Below are 15857 nucleotides of genomic sequence, written 5' to 3'. Positions count from 1 at the left end.
CAGGCTCCAGATTTTTTTTTTAAGATGCCTGGCTCTTATCTCAGACCTGATTCATCACAGTTTACTCTCAAAGTTATTCAGAATTCAAGGACCTTGCTCCTATGGGGTTAATGGGTTATGTTCAGCATTGAAACCCATGACACAAAGAGCTGCTTAATTATTCAGTCCAGACTGGTTTTGGTGGTTAATGGAAATAAAAATAGCAACAGGAATAATTTCATTGTTTTACGTGATTTACATTTTGTAGGTGAAATTATTTTTTCTTTTAACTGTATAATCCAGGACTGTGCACAGGAAGGAGGGGGCCCATATAGAGGAGGGGTCAGGCTGCTTGTGACACAGAGGATCAGCATGCACATGACTGAAGAGGAGGAAAAGGAAAACACTGCCATAAAAGTGACAGTAGAGATGAAGAATTGTCGTGAATGTGTAATGCACCACTGAAAAGATGCAGGAGAAAACATACCAAGCTGGAAGTCTTATCATATCTGGAGTCTCACTATTCCAAAGCAGGAATTAATTTAAAGAGAAGAAGCTGCTGCTCTTGTTGGCTGACATCGCTTGTTCGTAAACACAGGAAAGAAAAACACTAAAGTGATATGGTTACCATAATTACTATCTTTGTTCAAAAAACATGGTGGCTTTCTACCCTTAATTCAGTTCAAGCAGCCATTGCAGCTAGTACCAGCCAGGAGCAAATGCCACACACTGCAGCTACTCTGACAGCAAATGCAGTAAATCTTGCACTTCAAATGCACCATACAGGATGTCAAGGTGTACTACAGACACAGGAGCACAGAAGTATTATCTAGTGTTGCTGTTACAATGAATTAGTGTGTAGCTAACCAAGAATACATTGCCAAACCAAGCCTGGCAAATGCATGCCACTCCAATAGCAAAGAAAAACCATGGGGTGATGATTCTAAACATGGGGTTTCTGTGAAGGCTCAAGCTTAGCATGTAATTATTTGAGCCCTGTTTGGAGGTCGTGCTGTGGCACTAGGTTGGAAATTGGCAGGTCAAAGAAATAATTAGGATTGTTTTAAGCCAAAGTCGTCACCAAATGCAATATTGCTGTGTAAAAGGGATATCAAATCAGGGTAATCAATCCCAGCCCTGTCAGCTTCTTGTCTTGCTGTGGCTGCCCAGGGAATAGGCTCAGAACAAGGCTTTCCCAGCTGGAGGGGGCAGTGAAGCCCTGGTTAAACAGGTATCTGTTTGGTTTTGGATAAAGCTTAAAGCAAAGCTGGTTAAATGACTTGCTGAGTTGATGAAACCTTGCAGTTCTGGCTGCTGGTCTCCTCCTTTCTCACTCTGGTTTGCTGCAGTAACTGGTCTGTCTTGGTAGATTTGTTTGTAAATGCTCATTTACAGCTTACTCTAATTTAAAAATTGAAGGGGGGAAAGCTTTTAAGCCAAAACAGTTTTTGAACTTCTTTTGTTTAAAAAAAAAATAAAAAATCTTTCATGTTTTAGGAACACAAGCCAGAGTTACTTAAAGGACCAAGTCTGGGATGTTTGGGTTCAAGTTCTGATTCCCAATGCATCTCTACTTTCCTACTCTCTACTCCTGATTCCCCATTTTTTTCATTGTATCCTTGAAAAGGAAGGGAATGAAAAGGAAAATAAATACTAGTTGCTGTCTTCTCCTCTGAACGTGTGAGATAGTGGGGATTGTTTTTGAAAATTTTCAAAAGAAGTGTTAGTTTTGGCTGTATACTTTTCCATGGTTTTTCACATTGCTCACTTACCAGAAGGTTAATATTTGGATAACCCGGGAATGAGAGGACATGGGTCTGTTCTTGTAGAATTAGCTTACAGGGTGCGCTTCATGGAAAATATCAAAGGAAAGCTGAAGCATGATTGTTTTGTGTTAGGCACAGAAAGTGAAGAGTTACTCTCTGGGCCACAAGAAGTAAGGGGTCATTCTGCAAGTGACAGTGGAGGAAAGGGAGTTTTCTGCTTCTGTCACAGAAGGAAAAGGATTACCGTGCAAATGATGCTCAAGGAGAAGGATTAGGCTGTATATGACAGAGAAGAGAGGTCATCGTACGTACGTCATGAAAGGAGAGGGTAGCGTGACACAGAGCGGAAAGGATCCTTTGAAAGTCACCATGAGAGGAGAGACAATTGTGCAAGTGAGACTGGAAGACAAGATTTTATATGGGGGGAAACAAGTAAAGAAAGAAGGAAATGTCTGTACTACTAAGCAAAGAAACACAATTTATTTCACAATCAAACACTTAAAATTTTCGGGCAAAGCCCCCATCTCTGTGGAGTCCTGTGCCACTCCTTAGTTTAAAGGAATACACCATTTTCAAAAATACTTGGAGCAAAAATTGAATAATGTTATCTCAAAAGATACTTTGTCATCTTGACATCAACTCAGCACACAAGTGCTGTAGGTCTGGTGAGCTTCCAGCCCTTTCCTTCATGGTTAGGATTTCTAGTGTGCCAGGAATAAGATCGATGGCCCTTCTATCTACAGAGAAGCAGTGCATGCCTAGGCAGAAGATTTTTTTTGTTTCCTGAATAAAAGAAAGAGAATCCTCTTCCATAAGAAAAGTATGTACGAAAGAAAAAGTTTTAACTTTGGTTATGACAGCGAGGAGAAGTGTTTCTCTCTATTCAAGCACTGATCCACATTTCCATACAGCACTGGTCAGGGTGTCCCCACTGTGGCTGTCCTTTTGTACGCTGTTAGGTAATGGCATGTTTGGGTGAGGGCTGTGGTGCACTGCATTGGTTTTGTGTAATGAGAAAGTAGAAATAAGATGTGAAAGTACAAATTATTTCCATCTTTATTCTGTCTTGAACCAATATCTGATACAAGACTTGCTGGTTATTTTGGGGTTGGTTTGTCTTCATGCGATGATCCTGACCTCCAGTTATAGCATAACATATCGCTCTCAAATGTAGTGCAACACTTTGTACCAGGAACCACATTTCAGAGAAGGTGAAGCTGGGGTCAGACACATTCCTGCTAATTGCACTGATTGCAGGAGAGTTATACCATGATTGAATTTGGTGTCTGATGTTAAAGAGGGTAGCTGCTAACTGCCTTTAAGGAGGACCCAGAAAAAGGAGGCTAGACAGTAACTCCCTGCCCAAGCACATGCACACATGCACAGATAAGTGTTGCTAAACTTTTGGGGGAGTGTGGTATGTAAGGAGCGAGTCCAGGTCAAGCTATGCAGGGGCTTGGAGGGTGATACACAACCAATCAGTGATGGAAAATGGGTTTCTGTATGTCCATTAATTCTGTAGTGTTGTTACTGTGTAGACTAAATCTAATATATTGATCTGATTTCTTCAAATCAGGCCTTTAAATCAGTGAAATGGCATGGCTACCAGCTCATTCCTGCAGTTACTACGGTGTTCTGACTGCTCTCATCTTCCACAAAGTTTATCTGCCATTACCATGATCCCACTAGGCAGCATATAGGTTTCCTTCCTGACCTGACTTTTTTGTATTTTTTTCCCTGTTGATCTATCCATAATCTCTCTTTGAGTTGGAAAAATCTTACAAATAGGGCAAGGAGAGCCACGCAAGCTCTAGTGCATGCGGACTATCACAGACTAGTTCTGGCTCAGTAATATGCGATGTCAAGGCCAAACAAATCCTGTCTCTCCACTATAATTTATGATTTGATATATCAGGGAAAGTATCAGTTCATTACCCTACTATAATTGGGCTCCCTTTCTTCCACTTTCCCCAGAAATCCTTGCTCCCAAAACCTTTTCTTCTCAGACATCCAGGCTCTGAAAATTGCCTGAGCAATACCTCGTTTTGTAAATGTTTCTGTTGCCTGAGTCATCCTGTACCTTATTGCTGAGAAGAGTGCAGTCCTGCAGAGTAAGGGGAATTGCCTAGGGTTTAGGAAGGCTTACCAGCTTGGGCTTAAATTCATCAACTAAGAAACAGGACATTCATTTGCATCAACCTGAGGTTGCTTGACTGGCAGAGCTCTCACTAGTGGCTACCTCAGGAGACTGAGCAAGTTGCGGTTTATCTAGTTCTAAGAGTTATTCTGTCTGTGCAGGGGAAAAAGAAAAAAGGGGGGGGGGGGGGGCCGGGAGGACACGACACCATAAATGAGATTTTAGCTGACAAATGTTTTGATTTGAGTTCTTTGGAAGGATTCAGCAAAATTGTCAGAGTGACTTTCTGTGCTGAGATCCAGCTGCTCTTCTCCTTTGGCTGCTGTGCCTTCCCACCAGCAGCAGGAAGGCCAGGCTCCCTTTGAAGCCCTTGGCTTCTGACAGCATGCAACTCCTGCCCTGCAGATACGCTGACATAAGTACAATATGTCCTTCGTGTACAATATGCCTTTGCTGAATGGGTTGATGAGGAGGCAGAAAATAACCCCAGCAACTGAAGTTTAGCAGCTCTGGTTCACTGTTTAAAGTCATTGGGCTTCAAAAGGAAAGGAGCAGGGTATAAGGACCAACCCAATTCAGTGTAATTCTGTTGTTCTGTAATTCAAAGGAAAAGGTGGAGTAAAACCAGCTAAGGATCTGATTCTGAATGATGCAGGCAAGTTTGGAACATGCTTGTAACTGTTATTTATGTAACTTTCAGGTAACTAAGGCTGACTTCTAAAATGGCTTCTGTAAAAAGCTCCACAAAGCATGCACAATGCAATTTGTGACTGCTCCCCTGTACCAGTGCGTGGAATGGGCTCACAGCACGTTTCCCAAGAAGCAGGCAGTGACCATGGAGCAAGTTTTGTACTGAAATCAGGAGAAACTGTAAGTTTTGGCTTGAAGCTTGTCAAGTTTAGAATGAGTCAGTGTTGACTTGAACTCAATATCTATAAGCAGAATCAATATAATCCTTGCAAAAATAATAATAAAAAAATGTGATCACCGACTGCACGCAAACAGCATCAACCCTGCAGTACAAGCGCAGTGGCGAAATATCTCAGGCCATGTTTTTGGTGCTGCTGCAAAGCATTTGTGACCAGACAGAAGTGGGTGGCACGGGCCCTATTGAAGCTGTGGTCAGGCAGCAGATCATTAGGTCTGTCCCTTACTGACACATCTCTCCCAGGTAGGAACAGCTCTTCAGTTAGGTAAATGCTTGATGAGGTGTTTTTGCTTGCAAAGGAATTGAGCATGACCTAATTAAAGGTGATCTTGTGGCACAGAGTTCTTTCTCCCGATTTTGTTCTTCCCACAGGCTGGTATTTTGCAACCCAAGGCTTCAGCTCAGATCCCCTGTTCAGAAATAGATCTGAACACAAGGCAAAGGGAAATAATTTTCTCGTTAACTCACCTGAGCTGTCAGGGATTCTGTTTTCTCTGTTAAGGATGATGAAATTGCTAACCCCAAAAGCTCCCTGCCCTTCATTTAGGGATTAGTGACTTCATCAACACGAGCAAAACAAACACAGAGCTCTGAACTGAGATCTTGGCAAGTTCAAAGCTTCCCAGTCCAAGATGAGAAAATAAGGAAACACTTACGGCAGCAACACTATTTGAGCCTTTTAACAAATGAAGGGACCTACAAACTAATGATAAAGGCTTTGGAGCCAATCAGCCAAGCTCATCCCTGCTGTAAACCTGGTATTCTTCCAATTCAAACAACAGAAAAGGGGCAAACAAGAAAAATCCTTGGTAGCAAATGTGATTAGATGAAGCAAACAGTAAAGGCTCCACTGTAACTGCAGTTCATCACGCAATTAGTTTCTTAACAGCTTCACCATTCAGACGGCCTCTTCCCTGGCGCAGCGCCACGCCAGCCAAATAAATCAGCTCTGCATGCACAGCTGTCAGTGCGAGCTGCGTCTCCAGGCCTCAGGGGCTGAGCTGGAAGGCTGGATTGAAAGGGAGAGGGGAGAGAGGCCCCAGTAGGTAGGTGGAAACAGGGCCTCAAAGAGAGGAAGAGGTAGCCAAGAAGCAACGGCCTGATTGCACAGGGTGTCCAGGAGTCCCTCGAGAGTGAAAGGACACAGCAGAAGTGTTCTGTTAGCAAAGGCCTTTGTATCTCTGGCTCTGCTCACCTTCAGAAAGAGAGAGCTGCCACCTTCAGAAAAAAAGAGCTATCGCTAACTAAAGCAGTATTTGTTTGGAAGCGGGGCAAAACCAGAACAGTACTCTAGGGCTAGGCTCAAATGGGCACAGCTGGGTTTTGGGCTCTTAGGATGAGGTAAAATCTTGTTTGTTTGTTTGTTTATATGCTTCACAGCAGGTCTGCTGTTGAAAGGTGACTGAAAATTATTTGATAGAATCCTTTTTGCCTGTAAACATTTTTATTTATTTATTTATTTTTTACAAATAACTAACACAGCATATTTCAATTATGTGGGGAAAGATCACAGTAGATGTTCTTCTTAAATCTCGAGGATGGGAGGCTATTTCAGCATTGTCATCTCATTTATTTTCTCTTATATGATTGTAGAATGTGTAGAAAGAACAGAACTATGGTCAAATTGAAATGGGGGCCAGGTTATTGTAGGTGTTTATGGAACAGAAGCAGAGTTGACATTTTCTGTAATATGCGTCTGGTTTGAGGGGTAGCGATGGTGGTTTTTTTGTTTGTTTGTTTTTGTTTTTTTTGAGGGGAGGGGAGAGAGTGTTGAAAATTAGCCAATAAAATGTTTCCCAAAAACAGTGTTTTGATCTAAAAGAAAGAGAAAAATTATTTGAATTCTTTGGAAAGTTTGAGTACATAACATGCCTCATAACTCCCCTAGACCAGTGTGGAAGAAATTGTACTGCAACAATATTTTGGGATTAAATGAGCTACTTAGCCCGAGGCATCATTTAAGGTGCTTTATTATTTAACACAAACTGTGTTATTGCTTATATAAGAAATCCTACTCTACATCTATTTGTAGTGTAATAACGCTGAAGTTAGGGAGTTGACACTGAGGACGAATTTGCACTCTTCCTGTGTTCTTCACTTCATTTGACCTCAAAACCAGAATCACAATTACTTATTTATCAGTGTTAAAAGTTTGGCACCAGTATGGGGAAAAAGGGGGGGGGGGGGAGGAAGGGGATGGAGAGGGATGGAAACAAACAAACAAAAAAAGAAAAACACATTAAAAGCTGATCACGGGAGTTCCTGCTCAAGTTTATACCTGCCAACCCAAAGCAGTGCAACAGCCACGATGGCTTCAACTGATAGCTGTAGATAAAATGTTCTGGCCTGCAAACCAGCTGAGTTGAAAATAGAAAGCGGTGTTTGCATGTAGATACCTAATTTCTCTACTTGAATTCATGCAGTGGAACTACCATTAACTCATAACTCAAATACTGAAGTACTTTGTGAACAAAAAGACTCTGTGCCCTGCCTTTGGCTTCAATTGGAATGGCTCCTGGCTTTCTGAAGGCCAGATGTTCGCCCTATCTTGTGCCGATATTTTGTTCCTCTATTTAAAGCGAAGGTTATTGTTTTTTAAATGGGAAAGGGAAAATATGTCTGAAGTCTACAAATATATCTGAAGATTTTTAAAGTCCATTTTCAGCATCGGTGTTCAAGTCACCTGTCCACAGATCTAAAGCTATTTTAGGATATGTTTAAAATACCAGAAGAAATGGAACTACCCTTTAAAACTGAACCTGTGTTCTTTGTGACACACTTTGTGATTTTGAAGTTACAGCTGATAAAAATATAGTTGTAATTTATTTTTAAGTACTTAACTGTATTTATGTTTTTACTTCTAATAATGAATTCCCACATTTCAATGGCTTCTGACCAGCTGTACTGGAACCAAATCCACAGGGAGTTAGGACTCTTCACAATACTTCTGACCCAAAATCCATCAAATCTCATTTTTTGTTTTGTTTTTGTTTTTTGTTGTTGTTGTTTTTTAATGTACCTACAAGGCTAAGATATTCATCACAAGAACCAGACACATAGACTGAGATTTCAATCATATTTACAACAGCATAAATCAAGTAACTTCACTGAGGCCAATGGAGTTACTCTGGATTTACACTCATCACTCTAACAAATATATAAATATATTTAAAATTAAAAAAAAAAGTACCAGTTAGGACACTGATTATTTTATCACTGAAAACATGATGGAGCTTTATTTTTTTTACTAACTGAAATATATATATACATATATATATCTGTTTTTTACGTGTGTCTTCAGTGAACAAGTATATTACATTTTGAACAGAATTCCTATTTTCTATGAAAAATTGAATTTTATATTTTTAAAAAGAATTCCATATACTTGCAAACTATTTTCTTTAGGAAAACTCTTCTGATGGAAGTTTTATGACCTACTAAAGCCTAACTCATAATTCATACAAATCAGACAGTGCTCAGCAGATGTTCAGGAAGGAGCAAGCCAGTGAAAAACCTAAATGACACATGCAGTCCTGTGTGGTTACACTTGAGGTTCTTGGTGTAAAAACAGGCAGGATGGGACAGTAGCTAAGGCAGAATGAGTTAGGGGAGTTATTGATTTTTTTCATTCAGTAATGCACCTAGTTTTTGTTTCAAGGAGGAAAAAGGTTTCAGATCAAATAAGAAATACACCAATTCCACTCTTAAAGAAATATTCCTGAGTGCTTTTTACCCCAGCTGCTGTGAAGTCTAGCTCATTTTTATATGCAAAGTGAAAAATTTTGCATCTTAGAACATGTCAAACTATATAGCTATAACTGTTCAAGAAGTTTGACTTGATTTTGGCAAATATCTCTGTGACTCTGAAACTGCCATTGGCAGTGAATAAGATGATTGAATGGGAAAACTCTGAATCTGAGGAAGACTCTGAAACCTGGCCGCAGGAGCAGCTTGCTCTGGGTCTCAGGACGAGCCTCCAGGACCAGGTCCTCACACGTACTTGCTTTTCCTGGAAAAGCAGTGTTTTCAAGATCTCTGCCACAGTGTCTCTATTAATTCTACAGTCGTATCACTGCACAAATATATGAAGGACCAGCTGGATTAATGCAGATGCACAACTCTAAAGAGCAAGACCCGGTGCTTTCTTCACTGTGGCCACTGAAAGAAAAACCTGACAGTATTTGCACATAAACAAACACTCCTCTTTCTTTCTCCAAAATGTAGAATTTCCTGCACAATGATGAAACTCCACGTCTTCCTATGTCGTGTCCCATTTTCCTTCAATATTCTAGATTAATACACTGTGTTTGATCCACTTCCCCTTTGTAACCTTGCTTTACACCGGTGCAGACAGGTGCTGCAGAAGCCTTTCCTCACCCGGGGATGCTGGTGGATGGATGGACAGATGGCTGCATGGGTGGATGGATGGGATGTGTGCCTTTCCTGCAGCAGCCAGCTCCAAATGCTCTGCAACTCATCCCAGCACCAGAGCTACGGGAAATGGCCAGAGCTGCTGTTCAGCCATTGATCCCCTCCCTTCCCTTCCCTCTCATGCTCTCCCTGCTGCCTGAGGGCTCGCCTGCCTCACTAGGCGCGTGTCCCTTCTGCAGGCACATGGAGATTGTGGCTCCTGGTCCGGGGGGAGAGGTGGAGGCAGCAAGGAGACAGCCTATGCTGGTTTTGCATCACAGTCTCTCAGTGACTGCAAGCCCGTAAAAAAGGAAAAAAAAAATAAAAAAAGAAAAAAGGCAAAGAAAAACAAGAGGCTGTGCCTGCTGTCAGAGCCTTTCCACAGTAGCGAGTACATCTGCTTTTTCTGACCTCTGAAGCAAATCAATATGGCTTTAAATGATTTCCCTGATGCCTAGATCTCTTACCTTGCACTGCTGTTATTCCAGCCACGCTATTACCTGGTCATTCCTTCCTCTTCTTTTCAGACTCTCTCCCTTGGCTGCTTCTCTTTGCCTTTTCTTAAAGATACACACAAAATGCTCACTGGAGCAGCTCAGTTTTGCTCATGTGTTATTTTCTCGTACACACAAACGTACACACACAACCATTTCCCACTGCTTGCAGCCACACGCGCTCACTGCAGTGTCTGCCTGTATCTCCATCTCTCTCACTCATACACATGCACTGCCTAGCTGAGCACTGCCTAAGCAACATCTGCTTATCAGGAGTTTTTCCTCTGATGCCGTGGTTAGTGAAGGAGTGCTCATGTTTCTTTAAACCTCTGTCTGCCAGAGATACTTGAGCTGAAAAAAAAAAAAAAAAAAAAAAAAAAAAAAAAAAAAAGAAAGGAAAGAAACAGAAAGAAAAAAATAATAATAATAAATAATCTGCTCAGCTCTGATCTTTTTCCTCTCCCATACACCCCATCCCCATCGGGGCAGACATGCTTGAGCACTATCACTAGTGCTAAAAATAAGACCTCCATGCAGCTAAACCCATGCTTTTGGGACTGCCCTATTTTTTTAGATCCTGCCTAATCTAGGATTTGGGTTGTTCAGAAGATGAGGTATTCCTGATGGTATGAAAAGCTGTCAGAAGTGCTTATGCATCATCTAAGTATATTGACATTCGGGTGCTGTCTACAGAGAAGCCAGCCCTCCATCAGTGCAGTCAGCACAGGCAGGAGTCCCCCGAATGCCCTTATCCCTTCAGCGGCACACAGAAATGCTTTAGCTGCTTAGCCCAGGCAGAACTTTCAGCTTACAGATCCAAAACACTTTTGACAGCACAGTCACAGTATTTCTTATTTATTTCTACCATGTATTTCTCTCTCACTAATTTTTGCATTTTGCGATGCCTTTATATGCCCAGTCACCCACTTCAAGCACCTAGGAGATCATTATTTGCTTCTGATTAGCACAGTGCATTTGAGCAGTGTGCTAGAGGCAAAAAATTTAAATTTATCAAAATGCAAATATTCCCCCATTGACCTCTGGTAAATGCGTTACATTACAAAGTACTTGCAAAGAAAGCTAGAAAGGAAGAGGAGAGAGGTCATGAGTTTGCAGAGGTTTACGATATTAAAAAATTAATAGTAAATGGTTGCTCAGAAGTCCGCTTTGTGAGTAAAGCAGAAAACTTTTTTGTATTTTTTTCCCTTTATAGTGGGAACGGAGGGACCAGATTATGATATTCCTGCCCATTTTCTGTATCACTGTGCTTACTTTGCTAGAAGAACCACTGAAGTGAATGAGGTTGCTTGTGGTGCATATTTTTCAATCATCTGCCAAGATTTGAACATGTAGTCTAATGTATGGCAGCGGCCCAGAGTGAGACACAGGAATTATTCATGATCCTTCTTCCAATGTGAAAGACTCCTTCTATAACCTCAGCTTAATGACTCTGCATTTAAGAAGTAAATGGTTTTCACCAAGGAAAGTAAGAAGCAGCCAAATTTGCTTGGAGAAAATAATGGTAGTATTAAGACAAGTGATATCCCAATGGTGAGGTATGCCTGAGAAGTGCATTGAGGAAAAAGATGCGATGTTACACAGGTTATTTGAGCTGGTTGCTCTCTTACCCTCACCAGTAAGAGTAAATATACTCTTTCACTAGAGAAGACTGCAGTTAAATGTTGGATAATGCTGGCCAAAAAAAAAAAAAAGCAAATTCTCCACACAAAAGATGGAAGCTTATGGCCTGCCTCATCCTTATCCTCCACAAGGCTTTTCTGCAAATATTTGTTTGTCTGGCAGCGTGACTCCTCTCTAATCCCCTGTCATAGATCCAAAAAATGGTGGTGTCCTCTCAAAGCAAGTCAAAAGCTTCAAAATAATTTATCTTATCCAAGCAAGAATGTGCATGGATTTTAGCTCAGTGTTCAAATTAGCACTGCTGTTGTAATGAGGAAAGTCACAGAAGCAACCTTTGAGCAGCGGTCTTGCTGCATTCCCTGCTGCTGGTGTTCGGGGACAGAAGAAATACCGCAAGGAGAAGCACTACGGCTTCTGACTGCACCCAGTCACTTATAGCCTTACTCTTCAGATATGTATCTAATGTGCTAAACACAGTCAAGAATGTAGTGTATAGCTATAGGCATGGTGACTACTAGCATATAAAGTTCATAGGGAAGGAGAAGCATTCCTCCATCTCACAATGGTTGTTGTGCCATTGCTTAGCTGGTTCCCTCATCCCTGGCTACTGCTTCATTGCACTTGGTCATAAATGAAAGCTATCTAATGCTAATGACCATGGTGCCCACCCTAATCATGCATTTGAAATATTAATAAAAATAATTTATGTCATGTGACTGCTTTTTAACTAGCTGCTTTCAGGACTTTAGATCAGGATTATAAAAGACGTGCATTTATAAATTATTAGCCTTGAGCACATAAGCACTGCATACTATGGGGAGCACTTTTGTAGCACTTTAAATTAATTTATTGTTATTCATTCCAGCTGTCTGTGATGTAAACCTTTGGCTATAAATTTGTACCATCATCCAACACACCATTAAACTAAAGTGGTGCCCGTGCTGGAGCATATAATAAAACATATGAATAAGATTTCTGTGGGGACACTTTTTTAAAACTCTCTTCTCAGTTAATGACACAAGAAAAGTGAGATAACATAGTCACCCTGTAACTATGCATTCATTAAAATACATCTGGTGGGGGGAGACTTTCAAATTTGCACTTCTATTGAATTCTGACTCAATGTTTTTCTTTACCCGATTGTTTCAATTCGTATCCTATCTCAAGCAAAAGGCTTTGCCAGAACCCGTCATGAAGTCACTAGCTAAGACTGTGAGAGGATTTTGTTGGACCTGAACTTCTCAGCAGTGGAAATAGATCCTGACCACTGAACTACAGAAGTACAGGAGCAGAGCAGTTTTAATGTCTTATCTCCTCTGCAGGCAGACATTCTTTCTCCTACAGATCACCATTATGGTAACAAAACCTTATCTGCATGACTAACACCATAATGTCTTAATCCACTTAACAGTAGAGATACATTTCATACCAGCCCATTGGGATACAATTTTCTAAACTTTAAAGCAAGTAGCGGTCATGCAGTGCGCTCTACCAAGCAGAGTTAGAACCTCCCAGCTTTTCTCTCTCCATATAGGTCTCATCTTGCTCACGTGCTTTTTAATACTTTATGTCACTTTTGTGACAGATGATCTCTGCTAAACCTGTTCAGAAGAAGTCTTGCTCATCTCATGTTTCTACTGGTTCCAGTAAGAGTTGGGCTGCTCAGAATTTTGCAATTTAGACTCTTGCTCCTGATATCAAATATAGCTATAGGAAAACAGAGACAAAAACCTGAATGTCAGATTCACGGCTGACAGAATATAGCACAACTCCTTTAATTTGTACCAGCTGATCGCATATTGAATACTTTTCATATCTTATGCTTTCACTCAGAGGCAAGGTGTGGAAAAAACATACTCAAAAATAACACATTTTTTATTTTAACTAATCTCATTAATATAAAGATTAGTTTGATGGAATATTTTTTTTCTCTTTATTACTAAATCTTCCCTAAACTTCAAGGTTTGGGAATCCAAGTATTTAATTTGGGGTCCTCTCTAAATAATCAACAGGATATCTGCACTACTTGGGAATACATGTATTATTACCTAATAACTGCCCTTTACATACCAAAAAATAATATTTAACTATAGGAAAAGTATATAGCATGGTACCATCCTGCCAGGGAATGTTCTTTTGATACCAATATCTAAAATTTCAGAGGTCCAAAATTTTTGAAACATTTTCAAGAGAAACCTCAAAAAGGAGCCTTTAGGACACACCAGAACTGAATTCTGCTCCAGGTACTTGAACCAGAATGGTGTTCTTGCAAAAAGATTGGCACTTCTTGACTGTTATGTACTGTATCATAAATACTGTCTGATTTGTATGCCACAGCAAGAACCTTACATGGAGAAGAGGGGACTTTTACTCTGTACAAGAGTGGAAGATGATGGTGGTACAGAGAAGACAGAAATAACTTGATTTCTTTTTTTTTTTTTTACACAGTTAGGAAAAACAGGTGAGCAGCCAAATTTACCTGGTAATGTTAATCCTGCCTCTCTGAGCAAAACATAAATTACTATCAGATTGCAACTTTATACCACTTCCAATTATAAAAGGACACAATTATGACAGTCTTTGGTCTGATTGCAAAATGTCTCTCAGCTTCCAGTAAGATGTAGGGTCTTCACCTGAAATCTATCAAACAAGGAGTTAATCATAGTTTAAGCTTCCCTGTCACAGGTACTTAGGAAAATAGGTATAAATTAGATGCCTGAGATTCTACATCATCTCAATTACTGGGTGAGAGTTAGCTGTTGCTTTAGCTGTGAGTATGAAGACCTGGGTGGTTACAGCGGTCAGCATTGTTTTTAGCAAAATTCTCTGTTCTTAGGGTGTTTCCTGTGAAGGAAACAGACATACCCTGTCACTTCTAGCTACACAGTTAGTTTTCTAGTGATGTTTATGTTTTATCTGAGGATATTTTTCCATGGCAGAATGTTATTTTCTTGTTCTAAGTTAGATGTTAACGTACTACAGAAGAAGACAGTTTGGTTGGGAGGGGAGTGTATAGAGTTTTTTACTAATTGAATTATCACTGTTATTTAATTAGAATCTTGAAAGAGAACTTCCTTTTTTTGTAACATATAACCTATAATTAGAATATAACTTGAATGGTCTCAAAAGAAGGGAGTGCACTGCAGTTGCAGATACTAACATGACAGGATTCACCTCCCAGCTGCTAATGGATCTTTTCAGTTACCTGTGCCTTAATTTCCTCACTGATTACATAGAAAAAAAGGTGCCTTTTTCCCTTTGTTCTTAAACTGTAATCCCGTAGGAGACATCTCTGTTCACTAGGTACTACCAAAGTTTGCTTAAGCCCTCTAAAGGTGCCTCAAGGAGAACAAGAGGAGCTTGTCTTCAGTTTCCGTGTTCCCAATGACATGGGAGATACCTGCAGGACAGGCTCTTCTCCCTCCTTTTGTTTGGTAGAACCAAGCTCCTTATTCCATTACAGTGCTCCAGGCAGGCATGAGGACCTGACTTTGTGCCAAGCAGTGAAGAGGGGCTGTTGCTCTAAAGAGAGCAACTCATATATGACAAAAGATGATGAGTGTATACCAAGACCTGAAGGTAGCTGGAAGAAGTGGTGGCTAGGCTTCCACAATTCAGCAGCAGTAGTCTCTCAGGCAGCTGTACGAGTGGTACACTCCAATTTTAATCCACATTGCTGCCCTCAAACAGCTGTGGAAAGATTGTCTGAGGAGGGCTGGTGGCCTGATCATCCTTCAGTTTATGGACACAGGGCCTTGTAGACCCTGGAGGGCATCTGCTTGTATCCAAGTTGTTAAAGTGATTGCCATGCCTGCCACATCACAGCCTCACAGACATATGCTAGTGTTTGTGGTACTGTCAAAATATGCTTTAAAGCCCATTTCAGCAGCAAGCTTGCTTAGATTCTGTGCCAGGAAATGTTAATTACTGTGGTGCAGTCTTCTGTTTTCTGTGGTGCAATAACAATTAATTTACACCATTTGGAAAAACACTTACACTTTTTTATGAAAAATCAATAGAAGGAAATCAATACAGTGTAAAGTAGACAATATCAAAATGAAAAGCTCTTGTTTTTATACTTGGGCATCCCTAATAAAATTTCGTTGTTGACTCAGGCAGCCTGTCCACTGTAATCTAATGAGAAGCTGCCTAGCTTCTTTTTAATGTTTTGGAAGTTACCATGTAGTGGGGCAGCCATTTTCATTCAAAGAATTCAATAATTAACCCCCAAGTTGTAAGTCTATGTGATGATGCAGATGCTGCTGCATTTGTTTCTCTGCATTGCATCACCTATGCCACTGGTAATCTGTGGGCTCTATTTTGAATCACGATGAAGGTTAATTTTTATTTATAGTTATAATTGGAAAAACACTAGCTCTAATGGAAACTGCTCCATTGCTAAAACGTATCACCGCAGAGTAAATTCCACATAAATTTTGGCATTTTAATAGGTCAGAGTAACACAAATGAATTGCTTCTTGCTGGGGAAATCTGTTTATTCT

At 40.5% G+C, this 15857-nt stretch overlaps 1 long non-coding RNA gene across 3 annotated transcripts in view; it reads left to right on the top strand.

Moving 5' to 3' along the window:
- LOC101793336 (uncharacterized) overlaps positions 1 to 4038 on the top strand; it is a 542658-nt gene extending 538620 nt beyond the window's left edge. For all 3 annotated transcript variants that reach the window (XR_005266771.2, XR_005266770.2, XR_005266772.2), the window contains one exon: positions 283 to 4038. This is a non-coding gene — a long non-coding RNA (uncharacterized lncRNA). The remainder of the gene's footprint in view (positions 1 to 282) is intronic.
- The last annotated feature ends 11819 nt before the right edge of the window (positions 4039 to 15857 follow it).

Source organism: Anas platyrhynchos, chromosome 6, assembly GCF_047663525.1.
Source record: "Anas platyrhynchos isolate ZD024472 breed Pekin duck chromosome 6, IASCAAS_PekinDuck_T2T, whole genome shotgun sequence".
Taxonomy (NCBI): Eukaryota; Metazoa; Chordata; class Aves; order Anseriformes; family Anatidae; genus Anas; species Anas platyrhynchos.
The sequence above is the reverse complement of the archived record's forward strand: the minus strand, read 5'-3'. Positions and strand labels throughout refer to the sequence as shown.